The following is a 12,022-nucleotide window of genomic DNA, read 5'->3' on the forward strand; positions in this document are numbered from 1 at the left end:
GTGATTATGTTAACTCCTTAGAAGAATTAGATACGACATATATGGACTCCGTATGGTTAGATATTAAGATTTCATGGAAAGTGAATGATGACAGTAGGTCAGTTGTGGACCATAGTAAGGCAGCAATGATTCTGCGAGTAATGAGCTGATTACAACCATGAGAGTTGTATTGGAATGGGTGTTGAGATTGAGCACCACTAATCGGGTCGTGGTAGTGTATAAGTTATCATTGATAGACTAATTAAGTAGAGTATCTACCTAGTGAATTATTATTCTTTCTTATCAATAGAGAGCCGTATTATTATACGAGGAAGGTTGCGATGCAAGCATAGAATTCTAGTAACGATGATGTCTAGAATGAGATCCCAGGTTCGATTTTCGATGTCGAGGGAGTTTCAAAGGTAATTGTGTATAAGCTCGAGGAAGGGCATGGGTCCATAGAATGATGGACGGGTTAGCGAAAATATTTAGGCACGTGAAATACGATGCTATAATACTTGATGCTGATATAAATACGTCTATGTTTTGTTCTCCTATGACAAACCTCTATAATTCAGAGGTAGGTTCCAAGCCAGATATTTTGTGGCAGTATATATATATATATATATTTTTTATATATATATACAATTCTCTTCAGTTCGTTCTTTTCTCTTCTTTTCATTTCATGTAATCTGAGAAGAACAACCCTTCCAGAAGGGGAGGTATTGCCGAATGACTATCTATCTGTGTGATAGAAGCCTAGTAGGATACCATCTATTGTTTAATTGCTTGTCAAGTACTAAAGGCTGGCCACCTTCTGTACTAACTATGCGATATAACAAGTGTTCATGATCTTAGTGATCTCTCAACAAATTCCTTTACTTCTATTTGATTGATCAAATTTTGGAAAATAGAAACAACTGAAAAAGGAGTAATAAAGTGGTGGTAGTATTCAGAATGGAAGCACATTCGTGATACTAAGGTTGGCATGGTTATTAAAAGGTTATAGAACGCTAACGAGCAAAAGTATAACCAGTATAATATTAGGAACGGAAGGTAGTAGCGATTACGAACTCGAAAAGAATGGGTATTGAGAAGCAAAAGCTCTAATGCTAAAAGCTATAATGAGAGTCTGTGCAATAGACTTGAAAGAAATTGGAATGATCACTTAACACGGATTGAATTTTCTTACGACAATAGATCATATGTCAGTATTGAGATATCGCCTTATGAGATCCTTGAGGGAAGACAATATCGATCTCCCTTATGTTAGGATGAAGTTGTAGAGCGCAAGATGCTCGGACCAGCAGTGGTCTAAAGGACCAAGGATATGATAGATCTAATCAGAGGACGGCTGGTAGTAGCCCAAGATGGACATAAGAAGTATGTTGATTTGACACGAAAGGATAAAGAGTACGAAATAGGGGACCTAGTAATGTTATAGGTATCCCCTTGGAAACCCTTGAAAAGGATTGATGAGGTTCGGAAAGAAAGGAAAGCTAAGTCTACAATTTGTTGGACCCTTGGATATATTAAGGAGTATTGGGAAGTTAGCATATGAGCTAGCCTTACCCCAGAACATGTAGCGAGTCATAACGCGTTTCACGTATCAATGTTAAGGGAGTGTAATTCAGATGCCAGATAAATAGAGGCATATGAGCGCATAGATATGCAACCCGACGTAACCTATATGGAGCAACCAGGAAGGGTTATAGAGTGAAAAGGAACAAGTGCTTAGGAGAAGGATTATCAAACTAGGCAGAGTTTGGTGGTAGAACAATAATGTGGGAAAATTGACTCGAGAGTTAGAAAGTGTAATGCTAAGAAAGTATCCCCATTCGTTTTCTATCTGATTCCGGGACGGAATCCTTTTAAGGAGGGGAGACTGTAATAACCCCAATTTTTGGAAATTTTTGAAACCCTTATGAATAGTGTTTTTTCTGAATGAGAAAACTTTTCATGCCACACTATGTAGGGGTTCTGTTATGGATATTCTGAGATTTTATTAGTACTCTATATGGTATATAAGTGTATGTAAAGATCGTCAGAATCCAATTCCGAACACTTTGATTTTTCCCAAAAATCCACTAGATACGGAAAGAATTGAGTATAAGGTAACATGATTAAAAGGATTTAAATTCAAGGATTATAAGAGAGGATCATAAAAGGAATATAATGTATTGAGAAAGGTTAAGGGAACCCAAGTAATAAGATCCCGGGTATGATCCCTCAAACGATAAACGAGAACGAAAGTTAAGTGAACCGTATAACAGATCAGCGGTCATTAGCCAAGTAATTAAGAGCTAATCAAAGAGGTTAGTGATGATGATGTCACCACACCAACAAGAAGATGACAAGTGTGGGAAGATGACATAGGAGGATGACATAAGCATGACCAAAGGGAAGGTATTGTTGGTTGATTTCAAGCCACACAAATTTTACCATGGTTAAAAGGTAATTAACAAAACAAAAGGATATCAACCAAGCTTTTTATGCACAAAGATCAAGAAAACAAAGCAAGCTTCTCTCTCCCCCCTTTTCATCTTCTTCATTTCGAATTTTTCACCAAAATGGTGAATTAGAAATTCAAAACACAAGCTATACTCCATGGAAAATTATAAGGTTTGTTTCTTTGGATCCTATATTTCATAACTAAGAAGAGCAAGTAGTTTGAGTGCTTGAATCAAAGGTTTTCTATCTCAAACAAATCATTTTAGTTTAGGGTGAATAGTAACTTTCAAGAACAAATTTGTGATTCTTGATTTTATTTGCAAGGTCAAGGTAGCTTAAGCATATATTAAGGCTTCCATGGACATTCCAAGGATCTTTCATGGATTAAAAGCTTCAAGGAAGGTATAATCTCTTAACCAAGATTTGTTATTGAATGTTAAGAGCATAATATGAGTAATATAGTTCATGAGAGGCTTGATGGTTGTGTATGTAGAGATTAGTTGGTTTTGGGTTGTTTTTGGAGTTGTAAATCTTGGTTGTTGATTAATGAACTTAAGTGTAGTTTAAATTCATGATAAAGAATAGTATAAATTGTTAATGTTGAGTTGTTGGGGCTGTTATGATAAAGTATGGATGGAGTTTTGATTGGGTTGTGAATTGGGATTGATTGGTGGTTGAATTGGTTGGTAAAATTTTGGGAAATCGCGTAAACATAGCCGTCGTAATGTCCGATTTTCTTTGGACTGTTTTTGTGCATAACATTAGGACCCGAGAACCCCCTGCTAGATTATGACCACTGCCATGTTTAGATAGCTCATGTTATGAGCTTCGTTTTGATATGTAGTTCGTTTGATTCCGATGTACGGTTTAGGAAAAACGACCGTTTTAAGTAACGGCGTTTCGCGAACGAAACATTTCCCCTCGCCTTACTTTGAAACCTTGGTTAAAGACCTTAAAGGACTAATTGGAGTATGAAACAATTATGTAAGGTGGATTAGGTAGTTGGTAAGGTACTCGCGAAAGAATCGCCATAAAACCCTTAATGGTTAATTTATTAAAAATGGTGGAGCCGAGAGTACTCGAGCGACTTAAGTAAACCGTTAAGCGCGAAAGCGAACATTAGGACTCTAAATGGTTAAAGTCTAGTTTCTTAAGCGACCGGGGTTTAATTCCGACTTATGTTGTTGTTCATAGGTTATCGGACCCACTCTAAGCGTAAGTCTATCCGGGAGCACTCAGGCAAGTATTCTATCCGTTATACTATTGTTGTGATGTATACACTTGTATATGCATTATCTTGCGATAGATGCATGTTGGTTATTTAGCAAATTCTTGCGATATATTGTAGCATGTGATATGGTATATATGCATGCCTGTTTCATATTCTTGAAATATATATCTGTTGGTTCAGTTGATAATACCTATGCTAGAGATAAGCGGTATTTGCGTATACCCTTAGTATAGGGACCCAAATGTGAAAATATTTTCTAAAACCGGGAGTCGAGGATCCCGAGTAGATTTTGTATATATATGGATATGGATATATATATATATATATATATTTATTTATATATGGTTATAGTTTTCCAAACTATTAATCGAATAAGGTTTATTCGATAACTTTAAACTTTATTTATTATTGAATATTATTTCGAATATCATTCGAGGACTTATGACTCCTTTTATTTATTTATTGAATATTATTTGAATATTCATTTGAGGATGTATGACTCCTTTATTTTATTTAATGAATATTATTTATAATATTCATTCGAGGTATTATGACTCAGCGTATTTTATTTATTGAATATTATTTGAATATTCATTTGAGGATCTATGACTCCGATTATTTGCTGAGGTATATTCTTTATTTTATTAAAGAATAAGGTGTAAATAATCAAACTTATTTTCGATTATTCAAATAAAGATAATACTTTCATATAAGTATATCTTTGGTTATTTAATACTCGTTTCAAGTATAAATTTTAATACTTCTACTTCAATTATTTTTATAAAGACTATTCTTTATGGGAATATTATTTAATTAATAATATTCAGATATTTTCTAATATTCTGGGGACTGATTTACTTCATTAAATCAGCCTTACTCCAAACACTCTTTAAAGTGTTTTCGAGTCTTCAAAATGATTTTTAAAAGTCAGAGCAGATCCCAAAACTCATTTTTATATTTAAGATCTTCCTTTTTAAAGGGGATTTAAATACTCGCTCAAAACCTGGGGAATCCGGCTTTGTGGTGTATTTTATATTCGCAACGAGGTTACAGATTTGGTAAATGAATTGATTACTTGCCCAACGTTCGGGAAGTAAGCCCATCTCATTGAGTCGGCATAAGCGACAGGCCGGGGTACGGTCTATTATTGTGTAAGTGGCTGGGTGGCAGTCCATCAACGCGTGAGGGGCCGGGGTACGGTCTAGCGCGAGGTCCTAATGCGGCCAGGGTGATGACCGGTGAGGAATTCATCCATCTACAGTAGAAAAGGTTACTTATTGGTATCTTTGCCTGATCAGCGAGATATCGGGTTTATGCCAAAATTCTTTTCCTTTCCAAAATACATTGGATGTTTCAAACTCTGTTCATACTTTACATAACAGAGGTTCCAGGAAATGTTTAAGAGATATATATATGTGGATATATATATATCGGGACTAAATAAAGTATCTCGTAACTTTATTTCATTCAATAATATTTCAAAGATTGAATCTATTTAAATCTTGTCTTGTAGTCTCATCTATGTGATGAACTTTTGAAACTGATTATAACTTGAACGGTGGTAGTTCAAGTAGTATTTGGAAAAGATATAAGTATATTGGAGTACCTTATAACTTCATCTTTTAAACTTATATCTAGTTAATAATTGTCTTATGAATGACAAAGATTTTTAGAAAAACGTTGAGACAAGGTTAGATATATGAGATCACCTTGCAACGATATTTTTTTATACAGTTATACACTGGAACTTTGTGTATATTATGCATGGAAGAGGACTTCCAATATTTTGAAAAGTATATATGTATATATACTGAATATTTTGCGACTTCATCGCATTAAGATATCAACTTGGTTCATTTCTTTTGACCAAGACTTTCATGAGTACTATGAGAAGGCTCATATATTGTAAATCATTATACATATTATTTTGGTGGGCTTGCTGCTCACCCTTGCTTTATTTCTTCATCACACAACAACAGTTAGGAAAGATGGCCAGACTCCAGCAGACCCAGCGCAAGCGCGTGGGAAGCGTCCCGCGTCTTCCCGATGATGTTGTAGCTGCTATAGCTGCAGAGGTAGATCCATGGTAGATCAGACCATCTACTTTTGAGAATCAAATTATGTATAATTATAACTTGTGGCAGATAATGGCAATTAACTGTAAATTTATCAAGTAATCATCTTGGGTTGTAATAACTGTTAAATGGTGGATTCAAAGACTTGTATTTATTTTAATTTCATCTCTGAGACTATAACGGGTTGTGGTGTGTGTTAGTATGGGGTCACAGCATGAGGTTATTTATTATTAATTAAGTGAAGTGATATTGTGGAAAGAAAGACCGTGACAACCCGGATCCCCGACCCCGGATCTGGGGGTGTTACATTAAAAGGATTCCGTCCCGGAATCAAATAGAAAACAAATGGGGGTACTTTTCTAGCATTGCGCTCTCTAGTTCCCAAGTTGATTCTTCCACATTATGATTCTGCCATAGCACTTTGACTAGCTTGATCACTTTGTTCCGAAGCACCCGCTCCTTCTTATCCATAATCTTTACTGGTTTCTCCATGTAAGTCAGATCTGGTTGCATATCCACATGCTCGTACTCCACTATGTGTCTGGCATCCCGATGATACTTCCTTAGCATTGACACATGGAACACATTATGAACTTGTTGTAGGTTCGGGGGTAAGGCTAGCTCGTAAGCCAACTTCCCAATCCGTCTTAGTATCTCAAAAGGTCCAATGTATCATGGGCTTAGTTTTCCTTTCTTTCCGAATCTCATTAACCCCTTCCAAGGGGATACTTTTAGTAGTACTAAGTCCCCTACTTTATACTCCTTGTCCTTTCGGGCTAGGTCTGCATATTTCTTCTATCTGTCTTGGGCTGCTACCAGCCGTCCTCTGATGAGATCCACTATGTCTTTGGTACTTTGGACCACTTCGGGTCCGAGCATCTTCCGCTCTCCTACTTCATCCCAGTATAAGGGAGATCGACACCTTCTTCCGTACAGGGCCTCATAAGGCGGCATTCCGATGCTAGCATGAAATCTATTATTATAAGAAAATTCGATCAACGGCAAGTGATCATCCCAACTTCCTTTAAAGTCTATTGCGCAGACTCTCAACATATCCTCTAGTGTCTGGATGGTCCTTTCAATCCGCCCATCCGTCTGGGGATGGTAAGCGGTACTCATATTTAACTTGGTCCCCGCACATTCTTGAAAGCTCCTCCAAAATCTGGAGTTGAACCTGGGGTCTCGGTCTGAGACAATGGACGCTGGCACTCCATGTCGCGTCACTATTTCCTTAAGGTAAATTCCCACCAGTCTATCGACTGTGTATCTCTCATTGATAGGAATGAAATGAGCTGACTTTGTCAGTCGGTCTATAATCACCCATATGGCATCATGGTTGGCTTTCGTCCTTGGTAAACCGACAACAAAATCCATGGCTATCTGTTCCCATTTCCATTCGGGAATCTCCAGGGGTCGTAAAAGTCCACTGGGTCTCTAATGCTCTGCCTTTACTCTTTGGCAAGTCAAATATTTGCTTACCCATTCTGCTACGTCCCTCTTCATGTTGGGCCACCAGTAATATTCCTTCAAATCCCTATACATCTTGGTGCTTCCCGGGTGAATGGAATACCTTGAACTATGGCTTTCATAAAAAATCTCATCTTTAAGCTCTTGAACGTTCGGAACCCAAATCCGGTAGGAGTACCTCATTATCCCTTTATCATCTTTCTCAGTATGGATCTCTTCTCCAGTCATTGACTCTCTGCCTTCATTCATTACTTTCTCCTGGCACAATCTGATCTTTTCCAATAACTCTTGCTGCATCGAGATCTCAAACAGTTTTTCAGTTCCGGTTCCGATTACCTTTACTTCTATTTCCATTCTCTCAAAATCCTTTATCAATTCTTCTGAAGTCATTATCATTCTGAGTCTTTCCTTTCTACTAAGGGCATCAGCAACCACATTGGCTTTCCCCGGATGATAGAGAATCTCATAATCATAGTCCTTGATTAGCTCTAACCACCTCCTCTGGCGCATGTTGAGCTCTTTCTGCGTAAATATGTACTTGAGGCTCTTATGGTCTGTGAAAATCTCGCACTTCTCTCCATACAAGTAGTGCCTCCAAATTTTTAGGGCAAAAACTATTGCTGCGAGCTCAAGGTCATGAGTAGGATATCTAATCTCGTATTCCTTCAGTTGTCTCGATGCATACGCAATCACTTTACCATGCTGCATAGGCACACACCCTAATCCTTTGTGCGACGTGTCACTATATATCACAAAATCTCCTTTTCCATCTAGCAATGCCAACACCGGGGCCGTTACCAACCTTTTCTTTAATTCCTGAGAACTGTTCTCGCATTTCTCCGTCCATTCAAACTTCTCTGTCTTACGAGTAAGTCGTGTCAAAGGGGCTGCGATCTTCGCAAAGTCCTGTACAAATCTACGATAGTAGCCGGCCAATCCTATGAAACTCCTTACCTCTGTGGGTGTGGTTGGCCTTTCCCAATTGGAGACCGCCTCTATCTTGGAGGGGTCGACCAATACTCCTTCTTTATTGATCACATGTCCTAAAAACTGTACTTCATTTCGCTAGAATTCACACTTCGAGAATTTGGCATATAACTGTTCCTCTCTGAGTATTCCTAGAGCTATCCTCAAATGCTCTGCATGCTCTGCCTCAGTCCTTGAGTATATTAAAATATCATCGATAAAAACTATCACACACTTGTCCAAGTACTTCTTGAATACTCTGTTCATTAAGTCCATGAAATCCGCGGGGGCGTTGGTTAATCCAAAGGACATTACCAAGAACTCATAGTGCCCATACCTGGTACGGAACGCTGTCTTGGGAATATCTTCGGGTTTAATCTTTAGTTGGTGATATCCAGTTCTCAGGTCAATCTTGGAAAAATAAACAGCATCCTTTAGCTGGTCGAACAGATCATCTATTCTAGGTAACGGGTACCTGTTCTTTATGGTTAGCTTGTTCAACTCTCGATAGTCGATGCACAGCCTCATGCTCCCATCCTTCTTCTTAACAAATAACACTGGTGCTCCCCACGGAGACATACTGGGTCTTATCATACCCTTATCCAAAAGTTCCTGCAATTGGGTAGCTAATTCCTTCATTTCTAATAAGGCTAATCAGTAAGGTGCTTTTGAAACTGGCGTCGTTCCTGGGGCCAACTCAATAGCAAATTCAATCACTCTATCGGGTGGTAATCCCGGAAGGCCTTGTAGGAATACGTCTTCAAATTCGTTGACTACCGGAATATCTTGTAAGTTGGGCACCTCCTTCTGCGTGTCCACCACATAGGCTAGGTAAGCCTCATTTTCTTTTTGTAGCATCCTTCTGGCCTGGGCCATAGTCAAAAATTTCTGCGTCTACCTCTTTCCTCTAAATATGACTTCTTTCTTTCCTGGGATATTTAACTTAACTTTCTTCCCCTTACAGTCTATCTGAGCATCATTGCTAGATAGCCAGTCCATTCCCAAAATTACATCAAACTCCCCTAATTTAAAAGGAATCAGATCAACACTAAAAGATTGCTCCCCTATGCCTAACTCAAAGGCGGGGTGAATCTGGTTAACAGAAATAATTTCATGATTGGCTATTTCTACTTGTAAGGGTTCTATCAAGGGTTCAGCCTTAAGTCTTAATTTACGCGCAAGGTCCTTTGATATAAAAGATTTAGTTGCTCCCGAATCAAATAAAACGTTTGCACTGACTGAATTTAGAGAAAGGGTACCTGCTATCACATCTGAGTCTTTCATAGCATCCTGGACTGTCATGTTGAAAGTCCTCGCAGTAGGTGGCTTATTGGAGGCAGCCCTGCTGGCTCCTGAAGCTGCTGGTTTTTTCATTGGGCATTTCTTCTTCCAATGACCCGGGCGCCCACACTGATGACAAGTGGTGGTTGGAATGACGGCAGGGGCTGACGAAGGGCATTTATGGGAATAGTGGCCCACTTGCCCACACTTAAAGCAGGTTACCGACTTTCCCTTACATTCCCCAGAATGCATCCTTCCACAAGCGTTACAGGCTGGAAATGGGGGTCGAGACCGGTTGGAATAGGACATTCTTGACTTCTGGCCACTCTGGCTCACATTCACACTCATTGGCCGCTTAAACCCAGTGTTCTTTCCCGGTAAGGACACTGCTCCTCGATTAAATCTAGTTGGGAAGCTCCTTCCTGCGGAACCTTTACCCATGCTCAAGCTTTTCCTCTTTATTCCCTTATTCTCTCTTTCCTTTCTTATCTGTTCACTTCCGGCTTCTACAATTGTTGCTTTTTGCACCAGAGTGGCATAATCAGTAAGCTCAAGGATTGCCACCCTATTCTGGATCCACGGTTTCAGTCCCTACTGAAATCTCCTAGCTTTCTTTTCCTCGGTGCTCACAAATTCAGGCACAAACCTTGATAACTCAGTAAATTTAGCTTCGTACTCTGCTACAGATAAGTTATTCTGCTTTAGCTCCAAGAACTTGAGCTCCATCTGGTTTTCCATAAACCTCGGGAAATATTTTCCCAGAAACAACTGACTGAATCTCTCCCAAGTTATAATAGCATCTGTCTCCATGTTTTTCTTGGCCTCCCACCAGTAGTTAGCCTCTCCTTTCAGAAGGTAGGTAGCAAATACAGTCTTCTGTGCCTCATCGATACTCAGAATCTCAAAGGATTTCTCCATTTCCTTTAACCAAGCCCTTGCCTCAACTGGGTCGGATGATCCGTGGAACTCAGGGGGCTTAAGGGACTTAAAAGCCCTGAAAGAGTTTGCCACAACATTGTTATTTCCTTGAGGGGGTGGGTTGGGTTGACGTTCCAAGTTCTGCCTTAGTAGTTGCATGAACTGGCCCATGGGATCCATGCCTGGGTTTGGTACTGGTTGCTCAACCTCAGTTTCTCCTTCCTCAGCCTCTATCTCAAATCCCTCAACATCATATGTTTCCTCCTCCTCTTCATACAGGGAGTCATCCTGTTCAACATAATCCTCGTCTTCCTCTTCACTGTGTTCCTGGTTCCTATCGTCCTGGTTATGGCTTCCCTGGTCCTCAGATCCAGGGTTCGCCCTAGTTCCAATCTTTCTTGGCGGCATGATACTGATAATAAAAAAAATTATTGGGAAATTCAACGTTAGGTGACAATCATACACAACATTGTGCCTTGCACAGTTCTATAATGGGGAGAATGTATCTCGCAATTCTATTATTTTATGACAGTTCTAATAAGAAGTGCAGTAATAATAATGATAAAAACAGTGATCTCGTCACTAAGGAACTGAACTGAAAGGAAACAAATATATACATAATGCGAGAAATATATAGTTTGATCTGGTCAAAAGTACAACAGTGCTACAGCCATCTGTCCCAAAAGTGATACATAATAGTCTATCTGTCTAGTCAGAAAAAGGGATGCTATATACAAGTCAACTATCCCGGAAAATTGGCTCTTACTAAGGCCTCGACTAACTAGACAACTAGACTATCCCATCGTCAGTCCTGAATCACATACCGGAGCGGGTCAGCTCCCATACCCTTTCCATTACACGACGGAAGATATAGTCGGCCTGCCGCCCGGAGATCCTACCATGTATGTCCCCCTGGAGCGATCTGAGTCTCGCTCGGGACGTGAGCTCTATCCCCGTCAGCTCCCTCCTCAAGGATCGGGGTATAGTAGCCCTAGTCTCATACGCTCGGGTACGCCTACCCGCCCTCTCCGCATCCAACTCCCTCCTGACCTCATCCAGCTGGGCCTCAGCAACAGCCACTCGGGTTCTCAGTACATCCTGAACATAGCCGTGGGCTAACAAAGACTGCCTATGGGCAGGGTCGAGAGGTGGTGAATCCGGAGCCGCCGGGGGTGCCTCCTTGGTCTGCCCAGGCTCGGAAGTATGGGTCTCTGAGCTGTCATCATATGGGCTCCAGGATAGTGGTGGAGGGGTAGGAGCTCTGACCACCGGGAGTGAGGGTAAAGGGGTACCAGTGTACACTACCATAGCTTCGACACGCTCCTCAGCCACTGGGACCTCATCCGGGTCCTCCTCATCTGAAATAGCAACAACCTCTGTCTCTGACTCCTCTGAGGGGTCCTCCTCATCCTCCTCCATCTCAGGCTCCTCCTAATCCTCGGCATCTAGCAGTGCCTCATCATGCTCACGCTCAAACATCTCAGGGTCCTCTATCTCATGTGCCTACACATTAAACGAGCTAAGTTACTATCATGATACTTATAAGGGTTCCCATAAGGGTTTTAACTGTCAGCGCTACTTTAAGTAGTCCGACCATGAACTTGGCAAGAGTTCTTATTATCTTTGTGAGTTTATTATTACATCGTCACATCAT

The sequence above is a fragment of the Apium graveolens genome, chromosome 9 (genome assembly GCF_009905375.1).
Source record: "Apium graveolens cultivar Ventura chromosome 9, ASM990537v1, whole genome shotgun sequence".
Classification (NCBI taxonomy): Eukaryota; Viridiplantae; Streptophyta; class Magnoliopsida; order Apiales; family Apiaceae; genus Apium; species Apium graveolens.